This window comes from Lissotriton helveticus, chromosome 4_1, assembly GCF_964261635.1.
Source record: "Lissotriton helveticus chromosome 4_1, aLisHel1.1, whole genome shotgun sequence".
Classification (NCBI taxonomy): domain Eukaryota; kingdom Metazoa; phylum Chordata; class Amphibia; order Caudata; family Salamandridae; genus Lissotriton; species Lissotriton helveticus.
In genome coordinates this window covers 1,477,613,138-1,477,632,961 of record NC_136063.1, presented here as the reverse complement: position 1 = coordinate 1,477,632,961, position 19,824 = coordinate 1,477,613,138, and the positions used below count along the sequence as shown (strand labels likewise).

At 45.6% G+C, this 19,824-nt stretch overlaps 1 protein-coding gene across 1 annotated transcript in view; it reads left to right on the top strand.

Annotated features, from left to right (window-relative positions):
* CAGE1 (cancer antigen 1) overlaps positions 1-19,824 on the top strand; it is a 1,568,844-nt gene that overhangs the window by 527,920 nt on the left and 1,021,100 nt on the right. The gene's annotated exons all lie outside the window — the stretch shown is intronic.

The window sequence follows — 19,824 nt, the reverse complement described above, 5'->3', positions numbered from 1 at the left end:
GCCGAGTGGATGAAGGACAGCCGCCTGAAACTGAACTCGGACAAGACGGAAGTCCTCATCCTGGGATCTTCGCCCTCCGCCTGGGACGACTCCTGGTGGCCCCCAGCCCTGGGCACCGCACCCAAGCCAACCGACCACGCACGCAACCTGGGCTTCATCCTGGACCCCTCCCTCTCGATGACCAGACAAGTCAACGCCGTCTCCTCATCGTGCTTCAACACCCTGCGTATGCTTCGCAAGATCTTCCGCTGGATCCCGACCGAGACCAGGAAGACTGTCGCCCAGGCACTCGTCACCAGCCGACTGGACTACGGAAACGCGCTCTACGCCGGAACCACAGCCAAGCTACAGAAAAGACTCCAGCGCATCCAGAACGCCTCCGCCGACTCATCCTGGATGTCCCCCGACGCAGCCACATCTCCAGCCACCTGAGGAACCTGCACTGGCTCCCCGTCGACAAGAGGATCACGTTCCGGCTCCTCACCCACGCACACAAGTCTCTCCACGACCTGGGCCCCAAGTACCTCAACGACCGCCTGACCTTCTACACGCCCACCCGCCAGCTACGGTCCACCAGCCTCGCCCTCGCAGCCGTACCACGCATCCGAAGAGCCACCGCCGGAGGAAGATCCTTCTCTTACCTGGCTGCCAAGACTAGGAACTCCCTCCCCATCCACCTTCGGCTGACCCAGAACCATCTCGCCTTCAGGACACAACTCAAGACCTGGCTGTTCGAGCAGTAGCATACCCCTCCCCCCAAGCGCCTTGAGACCCTCCCGGGTGAGTAGTGCGCTATACAAATGGCATGATTGATTGATTGATTGAGCATGCTCCCATTTGTGCCCCCTGGATCCTGTTTCTCCCCCCCCACCCCGCCTCGGGTAGGGTGATCCTGAAAGGGCTTGTATACTATTGGCAAATCGCTCGTTGTACATATGGTTTTGCCAAAATTTGCTGCCCCCATAGTGTGCTGCCATAAATCTGTATCCAGCTCGCCCCTTTGGGCGTCCAGGTCCACAGCTAGTCAGGCCCGTAATTCTTCGTCATATTGGGCCCATGCATTCCCCCGGAAATTTAGATGAGCCTTCCTAATGACGTCTATGTACTTGAATATGGCTATTGCCCTTCCTGGGAACTTTTCACAGAAGACCCAGACATATATAAGGAAAGTCACAGTCCAGTTCTCAATAGTCACTGGGGCTACTGGGCGTTTGGATAGCTTTAACTCCTCCTCCTTAGAGTCCTCTTTGGACTTGAGTTCCCTATTTAATAGTTTGAGGATCTCTACATACTCACCTTTCCAGATTTCCTCCTTCATTGACAGCATTAAATGTGCTCCCAGAGCTTTGGCTGTCCCCATATACGGTAACTTCTTGAATTTCACTTCTATACTCTCTTTTTTGTCCCCATAGTCCTGCTGGTCGCCCATGCCCTCCTGTGCTGCCCCTGCATCCCCTTTACGGTCTTCCATCTTCGCCGGGGTTGACATTCCCTGAGCCGTGCGCACTGGAGGGTCCTCCGTCCCCACGCCGGTGTCCCGCATGTATCGTTCTTTCCGTAAGTCGGCCTCCCCCCTAGCATGGGGCTCCCTGGCCTCCACCCCTATGTATACCTTGGTTAAGTAGGCCTCCTCACTTGCAGAAAACTCCTTGGCCTCAACCCCACTGAGACCTTCCACAAGCGGGTCTCCCCCCTGACCATGGCCCCCCACCCTGGGCCCCCAACGCTCTCTAGGTGCGTGTACCTTCTTTGCCTTCTTACCTGGCTGCAATGTCGTTGCCGGCTCTGGGGCCCGCCGTTTCGCCACCAACTGTGTACCCTGGTTCTCCAGACCTGCCCAGCACTCCATAAATAAATATATGGAGGTGATTAGATAATGCATGCAATTTTGGGACACTTGGCATGTTGCTGTGCAATGACGGATCAGGTCAGAAAGGAGAAGGTTCACTTAAAGACTTTATGGGTTAAGGAGTTTGCACAATTGCTTCTCTGACATAGCAGTAGAATAGAATAAGAGTTGAGAACCCAGGTCCGAGACAGCAAAGTGCAACATCGAGTCTACATTTTCCCTTCTTCCTGTATACCCAGATGCCTTATGTTTGCTAAGAATTCAGTTTAAGTAACACATATTTGTAGACAAGAGTTTTCTGATGGACCGCTTAATTTATTTGTCATTGAAAGGAATGTTCAGTACATTTCTAGATTGGGAAATAAGAAGAAAATCTGGGTCAGACTTGGTTCTGCATTATCTGGAAAATATTCTGATTGTAGATGTTGTGCTCCCACATTCCAAGATAAACAACTGTGCAGTGAACTGAAAGTGCAATTGGCATGCAAAAAAGTAGAATGTCAGGCTTTAAAATGGTTCTCCCCAAGCTTAGGGTGTCTCCATGGCTATGGTGCTAGATTGCCAGAAGAGAATGGTTAATAAATTCCTCTATGACCTCTGAGCTGTGAACAAATGTGAGCTGACAAAAATGCAAAAAGTGTTGTAGCACCTGAACTTTGCATATAAAGTGTTGGTAACAGTTGATTTTTGTCAGACAACCTGATTTGACCCTGGCAGTTGATTCATAGTGTGATAATTGTCAGTGGGATGAGGGAGGGTTTAGAGATGTGGCATGATTCTCATGGAAAATAAATGTGTCTGTATGAGGAAGTAAGTCAGTGGTGCCAAGAAGTTAATTCCAATGCAGGGTAGTGGAAAGGTGAAACGTATGCTGAGCAGTGCCCATTGCAGTGGAAATGGAGACAACACAGAATTCAAAACATAATGGGTGTAACTTCAGAGGAACGCTAAGCATTTCTTAAGAAAGAGGGGGGGGAACTTTGGTCTTTTTGTAAATGATGATTCATCTTCCAGTGAGATGCACTGGGAATTCCTATAACAACTCTGGAAACAACCCGTACCTATGGGCGGGAAGGGAGAAAAACCCTTTTCTTTATATAGCCCTCGCTCACAATCATAGTGACATGCTTCATCATTGGGCTCACCCCAACTCCTAAAGGTCGGGGTGGGCTCAACCATATTTCAGGGAACACTTATAAAAAAGGTGTATGGGGGTGTGACTTTAAAGATAACATTCGTCACCCACTCCTTTTTTTTTATTGGTTTTTCACAAATGCGGGATCTTAACAAAGAAACAAAAGAAAGAGAATTCAAGACCCCCCCCCCACCCTCCTCCCTCCTTTAACAGCAATTAAAAACCAGTGGCACAGGTACAAATAAGCATAAACAAAGGAAAAAGATAGAAAATATAGTGACAAAAGAATATACCTGAAAAAGGTATTGTAGGTTTCAAGTGACCCTACTATGTCTCTAGGTCCCCTTGCCCTTGTTGATCAATCCATTTGGAGAATGCCCCACAAACTTCAAGCCCAGTCCTCCTTTTCCTTCGTCCTTTCTTGGCATATACAGATTTTTCCAGATGATATGTAGCTACTAATCTAGCCAACCATTCTGCGTAGGAGGGGGACTCAGAATCTAGCCATCCGGAGGAAACGCATATCCTCCATACTGCCATTGCAATAAAAATCAGCCCTTCCTCCTTTACTCTTAAATAGTCAGTTTGTGTTCCCAAAAGAATGGTCGTAGGATTTAGGAGGATTGATTGATTTGTTATTTCACAGAGTAAATTCTGTATTCTGAGTAGGGTGGAGTTGATAGTTGGACATGTTGCAAATATATGTATAGAGTCCGCCCCTACCTCAGAGCAGCGTGGGCATAATGTTCCTCTCCCAGATCCCCATTTGATGATTTTGCTAGGTGTCATATAAAGAAAAAATATAGTTTTAAAATGTTGTGCTTGTAGTTTGGCAGAGATTAGGATTTGTTGTGATAGCCGCAGGGAGTTGTAAAATATAATTTGAGGGGAATCAAGTTTGGTATGCCATTTGGAAGCAATAGATTCTAAATCGTCTGGGGTTTCCTTATTTATTATTTGATAAATACTTCCAATGCGAGCAGTGGTGATATTCCGGAGAGTGTTCATAAGCTCAGCCTCAGCAAATCCATTGGCTCCTCCCACTTTCCTAGAACGGTAGTCATGAATGGCCATGTATTTAAATAGGTTTTGGCTTTTTAATTTAAATCTAGTCTGTAAAGTCAAAAAGGATTCAATCCCCCTAGTTGTTATAAGATCCCCTAATTTTGTTATCTCTGCTCTGTACCATTCAGACAGGTAGGATGAACTAAATATAGCAGGTAAGTTGTTGTTATTGGTTATAGGGGAGTAAAAGTTATATCTACCGATTCCAAGGATTCTCCGGACATGACGAAAAACTTTATAAGAGTTCATTAGCGTCTTAAATTTAACGCGATTGAAATATCCGTAGGCTGTTTCTCGGACTAAACAGCCCCAGTATTGTTCCCCTAGCAAGGACCGGAAGGGTGAGGGTAGAGACAGTTCAGCCCCGAAAGGTGGGTTCTCTTAGTAGAACTGAACTGTATTGAAGGACTGCCACCCAGTAGTATAGGGTGATGTTAGGAAAAGCCCATCCCCCTCTGTCTTTCGGTAGCGTGAGATGTTTTAGTGCACGTCTGGGCTGAGCGTATGCCCAAATAAATTGGGTAAAAATTTGTTGGAATTTAAGTAAGTATTTTTTACTAAACTCAAGGGGAATACAGCGAAAAAAATAAGGTAACTTGGGAAAGTAAGTCATTTTAATGACGTTGCACCTGCCGACCAGCGTTAGATGTAAATTATCAATTTGTTTTAGTGCCTTCTTTGTCTGAACAGCAAGGGGAGCCAGATTAACTGCGACTATTTTCTCCAATCTAGGTGAAACTAGTACGCCCAGGTATTTGGCCTTTGGTACCACTCTGGCGTCAGTCCAAGTAATTTTGTTGTTTACTAGTATCTGTGTTTTGTTCTTATTTAGGGCATACCCAGATAATCTCCCGAATTTGTGGGCCTCGCTTTCTAGTGCCCGTGTGGAATTGGCAGGGTCTGGTGTAGTAATGGCGAGATTGTCAGCGTAAGCCAAGATTTTACAGCTGTTTTGAAAATATGTTACTGGAGAAATGTCGTGATTTTTCTCTATTTGCTTGATAAGGGGATCTAGGTAGAGAGCGAACAGTAACGGGGAGCAGGGGCAGCCCTGCCTGGTGCCTCGTGAGATTTTAAAGGGCTCCGTCAGTTGTCCATTTATGGCGACACTAGCAGTTGGATTGTGATAGAGTGCCTGCGTCGCTTGCATGAACCTGCCCCCGAACCCCATACTGTCCATTACCCTCCAAAGAAATCGCCATGAGACCCGGTCAAAGGCCTTTTCGGCATCGAGTAATATAAGTGACATCGGGTCTCCGGCTACTTGGGCAGCATCAAACAGAGTAATAACTCTCCTGACATGTTCGGTGGTCCCTTTCTTAGGTATAAAACCATGTTGCCATTTTGAGACAAGGGGTTCCACTACTCGGGATATTCTGGAGGCTAATACCTTAGAAAATATTTTGGAATCGCAGTTGATAAGAGTTATTGGTCTGTAAGAACTCATATCTAGTGGAGATTTATCCTTTTTTGGAAAAATTGAAATTCTAGCACTAGACCAGGAGGCTGGGGGAGAGACGCCGCTGAAGATGGATGTGATTACCTCTGTGAATAAGACCTTGATTTGGTTGGCAAAGATTTAAAAAAATTTGACGGGCATGCCGTCAGGGCCAGAAGCCTTCCCATCAGGAAGGCTATTGAGGGCGTCCAGGGTTTATTCCCATGTAGGAGTAAGATCTAATAGTTCGCTGTCTTCTAGGCTAATGCTTGCTTAGTTCAATTTCACCGAGATATTCAAGGATCTCTCTATCTAGAACATCAGCCGTGAAGCAGCTTTCTTCCTTATATAACTTAGCATAAAACTCCTGGAACTCGTGACGAATACAACTAGGATCAGTAACCTCTGTGCCTGAAGAAAGTCTGATTTTGTGGATTTCACTGGATGATGTCCAATGCTGTCGCTGCACTCATATGTCTTCTCCCTTGCCGCTGCCCACTTAGCCGCGATTTTTTCCATAAACACCGCCCCTATTTCCGCCCTAGCCAGAATTGCTTCTTGCTGGACTGGCTGGCAATCTAGCCCTGCATGGATTGTTTGGGTTAGCTTTATTTCTATTTTTCTTAGTTTTTCTTGGAGATCTTTGACCTGGATTTTTTCCGCTCTACTTTTTTGAACAGAGAACCTAAGGATCTCGCCTCTGATCCTTGCCTTTAGGGTATCCCAGACTGTCATTTGGGAAGCGGAACCAATATTTATCTCCAGGAACTCCTGAATCCATCCTTGCATGTGGTTAATGTAACTAGGGTCGTACAATAAAGCTTTCTCAAAGCTCCATCTGGAAGCCTCTCTAGATTGCCCAAGCTCCCTTATGGTAAGAATAATAGGGTTATGATCGGACATAAAGCGGGGTGCAATATCTATAGTAAAACTGGTAGCCAATGATGCAAAACAAAAAAGTAGTCCAATCTAACCAATACTTGATGCGGGGCCGAATAAAAAGTGTACCCAGGTAGTGAAGGGTTTTTGCTCGCCCAGCTATCTATCAGTCCGTGAGTCTGTATGAGGTTAGTTAGGGCTTGAAAGACTTGGGGTTTCCTTCCTTTATATCTCCAGGTTGTGTTAGCATCCCAATTGCCAGGTAGGTGTATGTTAAAGTCCCCACATAGAACTATCGGGGTAGGCCAGTGTGCTAATTCACTGGAGACTTGATTAATGACTCCAGGATCATCAGCATTGCTCCCATATAGTGAGCAAAGAGTGAAAGAGATGTTATTAGGGAGTTGAATCTGAGTGATGGCCCACCTTCCTAGTGAATCTGATTTGGTCCGTGGATTACTGATAGCAAATTTTCTGTCAGTTAAGATTCCTACCCCCTTTGTTTTGGCTCCTTGTGTGGTGGCGCATACTACTTTAAACCCTAATGTGTTTAATAGATGTATTTGGGACTGTTCTACATGGGTTTCCTGTAAACATATGATGTTTCCCCCAGTGTTCGCAAGCCCATAGCCACCTTTTGTCTCTTTGACGCATCGTTCAAGCCACAAACATTGACTGAGACAATTCGTAATGGGCCTAGCCATCTAAAGGGTATAGCAGTGCCCATCTGGATTCCGTGAGAAAGGAAAAAAGAAACAAAGCTAGTCAGAAAAGTTTGGTGTGTATGTGTATAGTATGTGTGCGGTCTTTGCGTGGTTCCAGCGGCACAGTCTGAAATGCAACTCGGATAAATCCGAGTTGCTTTTCTTTGGCTGTGCCCAGGACTCTGGCTGGAAGTTGTGGTGGCCCCAGGACATGTTCCCGCCGGAGAAGGTGTCCTCCCAAGTTAAAAATCTCGGGGTAGTGTTAGATGACGACCTTTCTTTTCGACCCCATGTTATGGGGCTATCAGGGAAATGCTTCGGCATCCTTAAGATGCTTAGAAAATTTCTTCCGCTGCTTTCCCTGAAGTATCGAAAGACAGTCGTTCAGGCGCTGGTAGGGTCGCGATTAGACTATGCTAATGCGCTCTATGCAGGACTGCCCAAGTACCTACTGGCTAGACTGCAAATTGTCCAAAACTCGGCGGCCAGAGCCATATTTGGCCTGCCAAGGAGAGCCAGTGCCTCTCTGCTCTTAAATAGGTTGCATTGGCTACCTATTGCTAGAAGGATTATGTTCAAAATTCTTACGCTGGCATTCAAAGCCCTTCATGCGACTACATTAGAAAGCGTATCGCTTTCTATGTGCCGCGGAGGATGTTGCGGTCAGCCGATCTGGCTAAATTGGAGGTGCCGTCTATTAGACGTGTTCGGATGAGAGGACGGTCTCTCCAATATGTGGCGGCCCGAAATTGGAATGAGCTCCCTCTCTCCCTTCGTAAAGCCAACAGCCTCCTAGCCTTCAGGAAAGAGCTTAAGACCACGCTCTTTTCGGTGTAATCTTGAGATCGTAGCGTTGGGCAGCTTTTGTGTTTCTGGGTTTTTCAGGCTTCTTTGTCAAAGCGCCGGGACACCCCCTGGGGGTAGCCGTGCGCTCTAAAAGACTGGCGTAACATAACATAACATAACAGTATGTACCTGTGTGTCTCCTGTAACCCTGCCCATCCCTCCCACCCCTCCCCCCAAGGTCCCCCCTCCAACCCCCCCCCCCTTTGTGTGAGCAATCAGGCAAAGCCTGAATGATGGTGGTCAGTCATAAGCCACAGCCGCCAGCCACACCAAGCGCCTGAGAAAGAGTAAGAGTGCTTGACAAGAAGTCAAGCAATCCGCCATTACGTCTACCTTTCATGCCCTTCGTGCCCTTATATCTACCATGTTTTGATCAAGAGTTTATCAATAAATGAATGAGTACGTGATTTATCTTGAGTTACAATCGTCCCCTGTTCCTTTCACCCCCTTTTCCCCACCAGAAGAATCAAGTTCTAAGAGGAAGTAAAGGATGAGAGAAAAAAAAGAAAAAAAAGAAAAGAGAGATAGTAACAATGAAGGAAAAGGCAAAAAAAAATGGTGTACCCAAAGGGTATATGCATACATAGTCTAAAGTGTGTCTGTCGATGATTTTCTTTTCCTCTATGAGATAGAAGCTAGCATCAAATTAGCATCAAAGTAGCCAATCAAATAATTTTATCAGTTTGCCCCTTTATGTCCTTTCTTGAGTCTAATCTCTTCCAAGTACTCTTTGGCTTTAATCTCAGATGTAAAGACCTTGGTAATACCGTGCAGGATAACCTTCAACCTAGCTGGGTTCATAAGATACACCTCCGCACCTAGTTGTTGTAAGGGAGAGATCAGCTGCCGCAGATGCCATCTGCGCTCGACAGTCTGGTGGCAGAAATCCGGTTTAGAGAAAAAGGTAATTCCATGAGCCCCTTTTTTTGAGTTGTGGCGAGCCTTGTCATATACCAATTGCCTCAGGAGAAAGTTGCCAAAGTATACAAGGAAGACCCGAGGCCGGCCTTCAGTCACATTACCATTCTTGTATTGCTTTTTCAGAAAAAAGGGAAACCTGTGAACTCGCTGCACTTCGCGGTCCCAATCCCATTCAGAATGTTCTGGGAAGGAGCCTTGCAGTAGCTTGACAATGAACTGTCTGGGGTCTTCACCCTCCTTTCCTTCTGGAATCCCCAGCAGGCGCAGGTTATTCCGACGTTGCCGGTTTTCATTTTCTTCAATTTTCACCATTAGATCCATGAGGCAAGCAGTGTTGGAGTCAGTGACCTGTTTGGCTGCCACTGCTTCGGTTTCCAGATGTTCAGTCCTAGCCTCGACCATGCCCACTCTCTCGCTGATGTTTGTACAAGTCTTATTCAGCCATCTGAGACCACCCTGTCATTTTTTTGCTGCGTTTTTAGCTGCCCGATTTTCACCTCTTACCTCCTCCTAGAAGCTTTAATCGAGGTAAGTATGGCGGCGAGTGAGGGCTCCGATGTCTTGTTAGTTTTAGTTTGTAGTCTTCTCGGGCTGCGCCCCTGTGATTGTGATTGTGACAAGGTTGGTTCATCTTCGTCTAGATGATAAGACATCTGCGAGTCCGAGTAATCCCATTTAAGCTGGCTCCTCCGTTTGGTCTTGTTCCTTGATTTTTTAGGACGGACGATTGTGCCAGTATTATCACGGGAGGCCTCGCTTTCCTCTTCGCTAGTGCTGTAAGTATTGCCTTCATCTCCTCCTTCCATCTCCCCTTCCCCTGATGAGCTCGGAGTACTGTCTGATACCAAATAAAAGGCCTCCTGACCAATTTCTGGAGTCCAAGGGGCAGTAGAGCCAGGAGGAACTTCCAAGTTTCGGATGGCAGCTTTCGTCTTAGTGGGGAGATCCCTGGTATTCAGGTTTTCAAAGGGAGTGCATACGGTATTGCCAATGTTTCCTTCATCTGGTTCTAGGTGTTCACCCTCGATAGGGAGTGGGGTTAAGAGAGGGCTGGGGGGCTTAGAGGGGCCAAGTGTGTAGTCATGTTCCTCGGTTGGAATATGTAATGAAAGAGAAGGTTCTGTTAAGCGATGCTGGTTGCATAACTGGGTGGGGAGGGCATCCAGGCTGGGGGGGGGGGGCATTACAGGGATCCAGACTGACAGCAGGTGTTTGACTGATGTTGCCATTATCACTGTTCTGTTGAGAGGAGTCATTGGCTGTATTAAGGCATTGTGTGTTCTTTGTGCTACTTTTAGCAATGGCAGCCTGATTTTTAGCCACTAGAAATATTTTGGCTGGAAGAGGTTGTGCAAAGCTAGCATCTTTACTGTCTCTGCTAGCAGCCCCTGCCCCTGTCTGACCAGTGTTTTTTTTTGCCCCACCAGTCCCACTGACCTGTTTGGACTTGGTCTTGCCGGCGTCATCTCCCGCCGAGGAATCCTTCCCTGCGATAGGTGTCTTTGCTTTTAAACCCTTTTTATTCCCACGATTGCTCATTCTTTTGATTCTGCTCCCCTCGCCAAATTCTGGTCCCTCCAGTGCACTGTGCTGCCCTCAGAGTCCACACAGCGCTGTTAGTGTTATACACGCCAGCAACAGAAAGCTGAAGCCCCGAAGAAACGCTTCCTGCAATTCAAAACGGCACCTCTCCATCCGTTTTACAGAGCGCTCACCAGGTGTCTGTATCTTGAGTCCGCGGCCCCTGCGAACAGAGACCTCGTGTGGTGGAAGTATTTTTAACTTGGCCGCCGAGAAAACCAGCGGGTCTGCATGGCAAGCCTCTTTTCTACAACGTCTCACCACTGCTCTGAAAAGTGCCCCGAGCGGTCCTGTGGCTCCGTGCAGGTCCCGCTCCGTCCTCCGCTGCCTTGAAACTCGATACACCTGGGATCCCAGCATCACAGATGCGCAGGGCAGGTAGCCGATCACCTGAGGGTCCGGTGGCTAGCGTGGCGTGGCATGGCGGCCGCACACACAGGCTTACACTGACTCCATCTTGCTCTGTAGTGATGCATGCCTCGTCACCCACTCCTAAAGTATCCTTTATTGTTGGAGTGGGAGGGAAGTGTAAAAACACTACAGTAGGGTATTGAGGATGTGATGGTCCTATGACCCTAAGCTAGACACCAACATGTTTCAGCCGTTTCTAAAAAAGTCCTGGGCTTTTGTCTGGGTGGGATGCGAAGAGGTCACTTCCCCAGAGACGTGAGTGCACTATAGGTACGCAATTTGCATATGGCACATTTAATGATCTTGTATGAACAAGTGTAATACTTGCTGCTGGTTTCTTAAGAAAATTTTCCCAAAGTAAACAGGGTGTCAGTTCCAAGGGGGCATAGTAGAGATGCCTTGTAGTCACACATTCATCAAAGGTCCTTCCTAGCCGCAACCTACTTTTTTAGTACAACTGTCCCTTGAACACCTCCTTAGGGAGACTAAGGGCAGTGTAAATGCAGTTACAATTAAAAGCAAGCTTATGGGGGCAGGCAAATGTACTCACCCTGCTTCATCACTGAGCCCATTTGCTCATCTTCATGTATGGGTTATAGAAGGTACTACTGTCTGTAACTTTTAGTGGAGTCAATTTTGACCCTTACAGTGTAGAGAGGAAGGACTCATTCTTTACGATGTCCTGTCTGCGCTTGTGCTAACTTTTCCCTTCGTGCCCCAGAATTGCTGGTCTCCACTGAAAGTTGTAGACACTAGTAACTTCTATAACTTTTACATCAAGATGAGCGAATGGACTCAGTGATGAAGCAGAGTGAGTAAATTTACCTGCCCTCCATTAGCTACCTCTAATGTAGTTTACTTCGATTTGGTCGTGAAGAAGGCCCACAGACCCGTGAGGGCTACCAAGGGCCAAAACATGTCAACCTATTAAGACCTACAATCAGGTGAAGTGGGACATTGACACTTCTACTACAGCTACAAAACCAAAAACAAGGGACCCCGAGTAGACGGATGTAGGCAGGGACTCACAGGAACAAAACTGAAGAAAAGTCCACCCTTAGGGGCAAGGGAGGAAGGTGTCGCCTGCCAAAAGATACTAATAGAGCGTGATTACGTCTCAAATGGATAAAATGAGGAATTCAATTTGTTCAGGGGTGAAAAAGCTACATAGCCAAATTACAGACATACATAGATAAACAAGATATCACATAACAGGGAATTTGGAAATAGTAACATAATCCAAACAAGAATACAATACAAAAGGATTTTATTTTTACATAATAATGATCAATCTTTGGAATATCTAGTTGTGAACAACGGAGCAAAAAAGGAGGCAATAATCAGAATATACAATAAGTATACAAAACAAATATGTCTGAAATCATAAGAGTATTTAGGCCAACAAGCTAAATCTCCCTACACATACAATAGAGCTATATAAAATAGAACAAACAACAATGAGCAAAAACATGTACATATACTTGCCAACAATCTTGCCATTCATATACTCCACATTCTCACAAATGTCAAGTAAAACAGATTATATACAAGTACAAAGAATATATATAAAAGGCAGAAACCAAATACAGATGGAGGGAGGGCAGCAGTGCATCCAAATGGTGCTGTCAAGAGTATGTCGCCAAATGGTTTCTGTCTTGCATGGTGCCGACGCACGTTTCGATGCTGGGCTAACAAGTAGCCGTCACATTCATCAGGGCACTGGTAATTTGGAGATCTGGGGAAGCACTAGGGTGGGGAGCGGAAACTGGATACTGACACGGAGTGGGTGCCAAATATGCACTCCTCAAAAACAGCAGCTCCGTAAAAGCTATAAGGCAAATCGGGAACAATTAGAAAACAAAACTATCTCCCCTGGATACAAATAGGAGGGATACAAAACAGGACGGTTTCCACTATCTTCACCTGCGAAATGTGCAAAGAAAAGAAAACGTGTAGATGGATACCAAGAAATATAATGTTAAGGCCAGTCAGGCCCCTGTTTAAAGAAATAGAAATAGAAAATATCCACACAAACCATGAAATGTAAGTTCATGCACTTCCACGGTGGCCCAAAAAATTGGCAGGAAGAATAACTGTGAAGAGGGAGGAATTTAAACATACAAGAACCCACAGATGGCAGAAATCTAGAAAGGAAAAGTGGCGCTAGTACTAACTTACTTACTAGGTGTCCAGACACACACGGGATATGCCATCAGGGCCAGAATCTTTTGACTGGACAATCGAGACTTCGATGTCCCTCGTGGAAAAAAGGTTGCTGCCTGGTGACTCGGCTGATTAAAAAACTTCCCTCGGCAGTGGTAGTGCATCATTGCCTTGATAGGGTTGGTGGAAGTAATCATACCAGGCAGATGGCGAAATATAGTTTGGAGGAGATGGCGCTCCTGCTTCATCGCCCCATACAATTAATTTTTTTTTCTTTTTTTTAAAAATATTTTTATTAAAGCGTGATAAGCAATCCACAGTGTAAAAAATCAATAACATAGCAATTATCGGAATCATCAGATGCCATATATAACATCGCGCATGGAAAACTGGTGTATTCATCAGGATTGCGGAGTTATCATTGAAATGATACAAGGGTAACATTTTTAAATACAGCAACAAAAAAGCATAAAACAGAAGTACAATACACATAAATGTAAAACAAAAATATAAATCAAAAACAAAAAAATCATATTTACGAGATTGCAAGACCAATACAGTCAGCCAGTTCGCGATGTGTCAGATACCACCATGGGCAACATTAGCAGTACAGACCCAACAGATGTCACCCGCCCCATACAATTAATGCTCAAAACTTCTTTGAGTCTCTTTCTTCACAGGCTTCTTTGATTTGCTGCCAGCGTTATTTGTCTCACTCTCTTTTGGCTTTTTGTAAGGATGAATTGTATTTCCTCCTCTCTGTTCTAATGTCTCCTCTGTCTTTAGATTTAGTTGCCTTCGATAGTTTGATTCCAGAGGTTCTACACTAATTATTGAACCAAGCTGTAGGGTCTGTTTTGTTGTTCCCGGGTGCTGGCCGATGCCTAACTACAGTGAAATATGAACCTAATTGCTTGTAGAGGTCTGTGTGGGCATTAGTTACCTCGACTAACCTTCCGGTTTTCTCATATAACAGCTTTAATTTGGCCATGCCTTCCAACAGGTCTTTGTGCAATCCCAAGAGTTTTACTTTGTGTAGGATTATCTTATGCCACTTTAGGCGGCGTTGGTCATTGGATGTCTGGACTTCGTTTGTTAGCTGGTGGACCGTGGTCTGTGTACTAGGTCCCTTTCAAGTCGCTCTCATACTTGAACTAAGTGGTTTGTGGTCACTATCAATGGTTTCTTCCACAGACATATCAATTACCCTGCCCCAAATCCTCAATTCTGTCATGAGGTAATTGATTCGGCTCGGGCTGTTTACCCTATTAAAAGTTAGGCACCTATTCTATCTGAGCTTGCCCTTCCGTTGGCTGCCCTTAGCCTGAACTCTAGGGTTAGCGCTTTTACCTGAAGTGCTACTTGGGACCATTTCTTGATCGGAGGGAGATCTAGTGGGGGGACTGCCCACTCGGCGTATTCCACGCCCGACTCAGTCATGCCACTTCTGTCTAAAGGTTCGAATATGACGTTCAGATTGCCTGCTATCAACAATGGATTTTGGGTAGTTCTTTGGTCCAACATTTCTTCTAGTTGCTCTATGGTACCAGATGAGCTACCCCACTTGTTCCTCTGGCATTTATGTTACAGATATCCATAGATTTGCCTTCGCGGCCCTTCAGGCATAACCCCATTATATCTAGGCTGTCCAAGTGGAGGAGTGTAATCTTACAGCCCAGGGCTATTTTGACCCAAATTAGCAACCCCCCCAGCTGGGCTGCCTTTCCCCGATGAGACTGCAAGACAGTAGTAGTTGACTTACCACGCCTTATATATGGGGGCTAAGCACCAGGTTTCTTGCAAAAGACAGATGTCAGCTTGTGGGAGGTGGGTGCTTGGTGGGATAAAACCAGCAGTCGCTGGGGTCATGTTTAGAAGTCAATCAATTTCTCCTGCAGTAGAATATAAACTGGGACAATCAATTGTGTGTGGGTAAATTACTTTTGCCTCCCCTGTAGGCATGCATCGCTTGAATTGGATGCTGGATATGCCAGGTGGACAGGTTCTAATGCTGAGGGATAGCAGGTTTTCAACCAAGTCTTCAGTTTTTAACAATAGCTCTATACTATCAAAAGAGTGAGACTTATGATGCCTTGCCCTTATGATGTCGTCTCTTATAAGTGATCGGCACCCCCTCACATGTCTGATCAAACGTATTGTTTTATTTTTTAGTGATTCCTCGCCCTCATACCTATTCTGGCTTGCTAATTTTGGTACGTTTGCCACATAAAATATTTCGTGGGGCGTGATCTTTGGACTCTCCTTCTGTGTGTCAAGTTGGCTCCCTATCTTACTTGTTACAGCTCCCTTCCACTGATTATGGCTGTTCACCCTGGGGATGTCCCAGCCTAGCCTTGGATTCGGTATAGGGTTTTATTTAGGATAGCGCATATCAGGTACCCAATGAATCTGGCCATTGCTTGCCTGGGAAAACTCTGGTCTAGTGAGTGTAGGGAGAGCCATGCTGGGCTTGGGGGATGGCTGGGTAGCCTTTGGCTCATTGATATGCTTGCTAACCTGGCTTGGATTGCTCATGTTGTATTTGCAAGAACAGCAGCTGACTTCCATGAACTGTTTAACTAGCCCTGTGAGTTTGTCTATCATGGACCTCAGGGCCCCCACCTCCACCCTGAGCTCACAAATGGCCTGATTGTAGTACTTTCCAGATGACTGAGGAGCTATTATTGGTGTTCCTGAGGCCACCATTATTGGACGCACAATAGGGGAGAACCTGTTGCTACAAGGGAAATCTATTACAGGTGGGCTCAGGGAGTTTTGCTCTAACAATACAGACAACACCCCCTCTTTATGATTTTCTACTATGTAGGGGTATGATACAGGCCTCTTAAATGTAGACTTTATAAACATTTTAGGAATGACTGGCATAGTGTTAAGGCTTGTGTTTGAGTTTAACATGGAGGGGCTTGTGATAGGTGGAGATGCGACAACTTGGTGTTCTAAGATATCCTCGCATTCGACAAAAAGATTGTCGATGCGATCAAGCACGCAGTTGCTACCAGCGTACCTTGTTTTTTTGTTGTTGTTTTTTCCCATTCTTGTTGCCCCACCCCTCCAACTTCAGTCGCTTTTTGTTTACCCATCTAGCAATTACTGGCAAGAGGTATACTCAAAATAGGACAGAAACTGCCTCTTTCTATGAGTTACAAATTGTGAGTCTCATCAGTATGCGTAATTCAGTACCTTAGTGTCCTGGCTTACAGGCTTCGAGAGCTGGGGGTCAGCCTGTAGACTTTTGGCACTATTGCGCCAGGAACAGCTTGGCGGCCCCTCCTTCGGCCAGCGGCAGTCTGGGAGATGAATTTTCCTCTGGGCAAGTTGCTCATGGGTCCCACGCTGCGGGGGTCAGCCTGTAGATTTATGGTGTTCCTGTGCCCGGAACAGCTTGGCAGCCCCTCCTTTGGCCAGCGACAGTCTGGGAGATGAAGTCTCCGTTGGGCAAGTCGCTTGTGGGTCCCAAGCTGTGGGGGTCAGCCTGTAGATATAAGGTGCTCCTGTACCGGGTACAGCGTGGCGGACCCTCCTTATGCCTCTGGGCAAGCTGCTCATAAAGCAACTGATTCTGTCCCGTCATTGATCATTTCTGGCTTATTTAGTGTACAGGGTGACAATGTAGATTTAAAGCATCAGGAAATCAATGGATACAAAGACTCATGAGGGAAAACAAAAATAGTGAAGTAGCTCTGCACATAGATGTCCAACTTTCAAGGGCAGTTTCCATTGGGGATGTTCAATTTACATTAGCCCACCAGAGTGAGGGGATATACTCAAAAGTCAATTGAGCCACTCATCCAGCTGTAAAATCTGTAGCACAGGTGCACCGAGTAGCACCAGTAACTAAGGTACAAACTAGAGTTGACCCAGAAGTACACTCAGCAATACAGTCATCACACAGTAAACCATCCCCCCTTCTAGGCTTTCAAGCTAAGTACAACTGCTTCCTGAGACAAGTTAGGCTGCTTGATTTTACAGTAGCTGTGGTTGGTGATCAAGAAGATCCCAAAAAATCATCTAGGTTAAATTTAATTAAAGGGGAACATGAAGGTATTAGTTTGGGGCATGTATGAGTCTCAATGCAGCACACATAGGGGTCTGATTACGATGTCAGTCGGAAAGACTTTATGAGAGGCTTTCCAACCGACATGGTAGGTTTAAAGTTCGACCGCCTTGTTATGGTGACGGCGGTCGGAGTTTAAACCGGCGGGGAAATCCGCACGGTGCAGGCATATTTACAAACTTCCTGTTTTCAATGGGAGATTGTGCTGCGGGCAGTTTCGGCCAGCCGCACAAGCTTCCATTGAAAAATCGAAGTTTGCTGCCGCACCATGTGTGTTCGCATCCTAATGGGGTTGACGGAACCGCCAACCTATGGTCGGGTGGTTCCTTCTCTGAAACGGGGTCGGTTGGAGGCAACTCCGACAGACATCGTAATTAGGCCCATAGTTTCATACGGTTCATAATATTTCAGTAAGACTGTGTGTTCGGGCAAAATAAACTACAAAACTATGCGGGACTGAGTCCATAAACACCATCAAGATATGTTGATCTTAGTCCTAGCTAGCTCACAGTGCACGATATAGACCCATAAACCCTACAAGGTACCATATGGCATGTGCAACCTCATAACATGACAACCCTGACTTTCCAAGGAAATCATGAAAACATATCTAACCCTTTTGTTACCAACTCAGGCATACCCAAAGAGAAACACAAAAAATATTCAAGTTGGCATTTATTTAAGCAATGAGATTCTTGTGGAAAATACGTGCACGGCAATGATTAATAGAAGGAAACAAAACAGATTAATCTGCCTTACTAGAATGGTAAAGAAAATGAACAGGTCAACCATTGTGCTGTTACATTGATTTTATGAATATATATAATTATAGCTATACTCCCACCTAACCTTCATATCCTAATATGCAAAGGGTGTGCTTACCTGCCATAATACTATAGAGTGGTTTGACTCCTCATTTACCTGAGGGTATGTGTCATCTGGTAGCCCGACTTGGTGTAGAGCAGGCCTCTGTCCTTCTCAGGGTGGTTACTAAGAAGAGGTATGGACAGTGCACAACAAGGTAGTTCAAAGTTCAAATGAGATTAAACGTGGATGGGTGCTCTCCAGGGAGACGGTCCCGCTGGGCGCCTGGAAGTGTAACACAGAAAAGTGTGTGCAGGAACTTGCAACTACATCCCCTGTATGAGGCACTCCTTAGGTGTTCATCAAAATGATTACAAAAGTAAATGTGGTGAAGTAGATTTATTCATCCATATAAATAACGAAATTCCAAATGATATTTCCATCATATCATTAATGAATTCATAGTGCGGCTTGTACATATGCTCCAATGCATTTCGGGCGGAGCGCCCTTTGTCAAGGAGAACTGGAAAGGAAGAAATGAGCCCGTGTCAGACAACGAAATATGAACAGAAAAGTTTGTGAGGTTAGTGCGCGAGGGAACAAGGGGGTGAGGTGGTGATGGGCGGTATCGATGAAATCCATGCGATATGGGTCGGTGAAGTGCTGGGATAAGTACGTGATAATGGTGGTAGAGGGAGACTGGTGCTATGGAGGGTGGTAAAAAAGCTATCGGGGTACTTGTGCCAAATAAAGAAACGGTCTAAGTGTAGTTCGGTGCCGGAGCTTAATGATCGGGTGAAGGTGCATGCCTTAAAATAGGATGTAGACTGTACTTACATTATGCCGGAAAGCCGTTTTCTAGCCTGGCGTGAGCAACATGTCGGAAGGTGAGTGATAGTGATCCCGGTGTGGAGATTAATAAAACGCCAAGGTCGGTGGGGAGAGGTAGAAAGCGGACAGGAAGTTCGGGAAAGTGCGGAGGCCATGTTGGAGTGGGATGGGTTGGATGGGGAAGGCGGACATGATGAGGAGGTCAAAATGCGGGTAGAAGGAATGTAAACAGTGGTGAGAGGTGAAATGAGATAAAATGAAATGACACGGTTGGGAGCTAGGAAAAAACAATAAACAATGAACAATAAACGAAAGATTTGAACAGTTAAGGAAAAAAGGAAAAAAGTGGAAAACGAAGGAGTGGGGAAAATCAAGTGGAATAAAGAGCAATGCGCTAACAGGTGACATAAGCGGAGTGGCATGTTACAGATAACAACTGTATTCAACGCAATCATTTAAACCATGTGGTTTAAGGGTCTGTAAAAGATAAATTCATTGTAGTTCTTTTCTGAGCAAAGTCTTACGAAGGTCAGTGCCTTCGGTACGGACAACGGTTTCAAGTACAATGAATTGCAGTTGGGCAATGGTATGGCGAAATTCAACAAAGTGCATGGCGACATTGGATTTTTCTTGTTTAATGCGGATGTTAGACTTGTGTTCGTTTATGCGGACTTTGATTTTTCTTTCGGTCTTCCAGACGTACATTTTTCCGCATGGACATTTCAGAGCATAAATTAGGTTAATCGAGTCGCATGTGGCATTCACGTGTAATTTGATGGCGTGACCCTTCAAGGGGTGTTTGATTTGGTTTCCTCGGATGATGCAATTGCAGTTATTACAATTGTGACATGGTTGGGTTCCTTTATATTTCTGAGTCGTGTGTGTCCTGGTGGAAAGAATTTCCTTAATATTCTTGCCTCTGGTATGGGCAAACAGCGGGGGAGTGTCAAAAATGCCCCGGAAATCGGGTTCTAATTGTAGAACTGGCCAATGGCTGAGAATGATTCTCTTGAATTTATAACTAGCAGTGGAAAACTTGGATACAAGGACAGTGTGTTCCTGTGCTGGTTTGTGGTGTGTGGTGAGACTTTGTTGTCGGGTGATCTTAGCCACTCGTGTCTG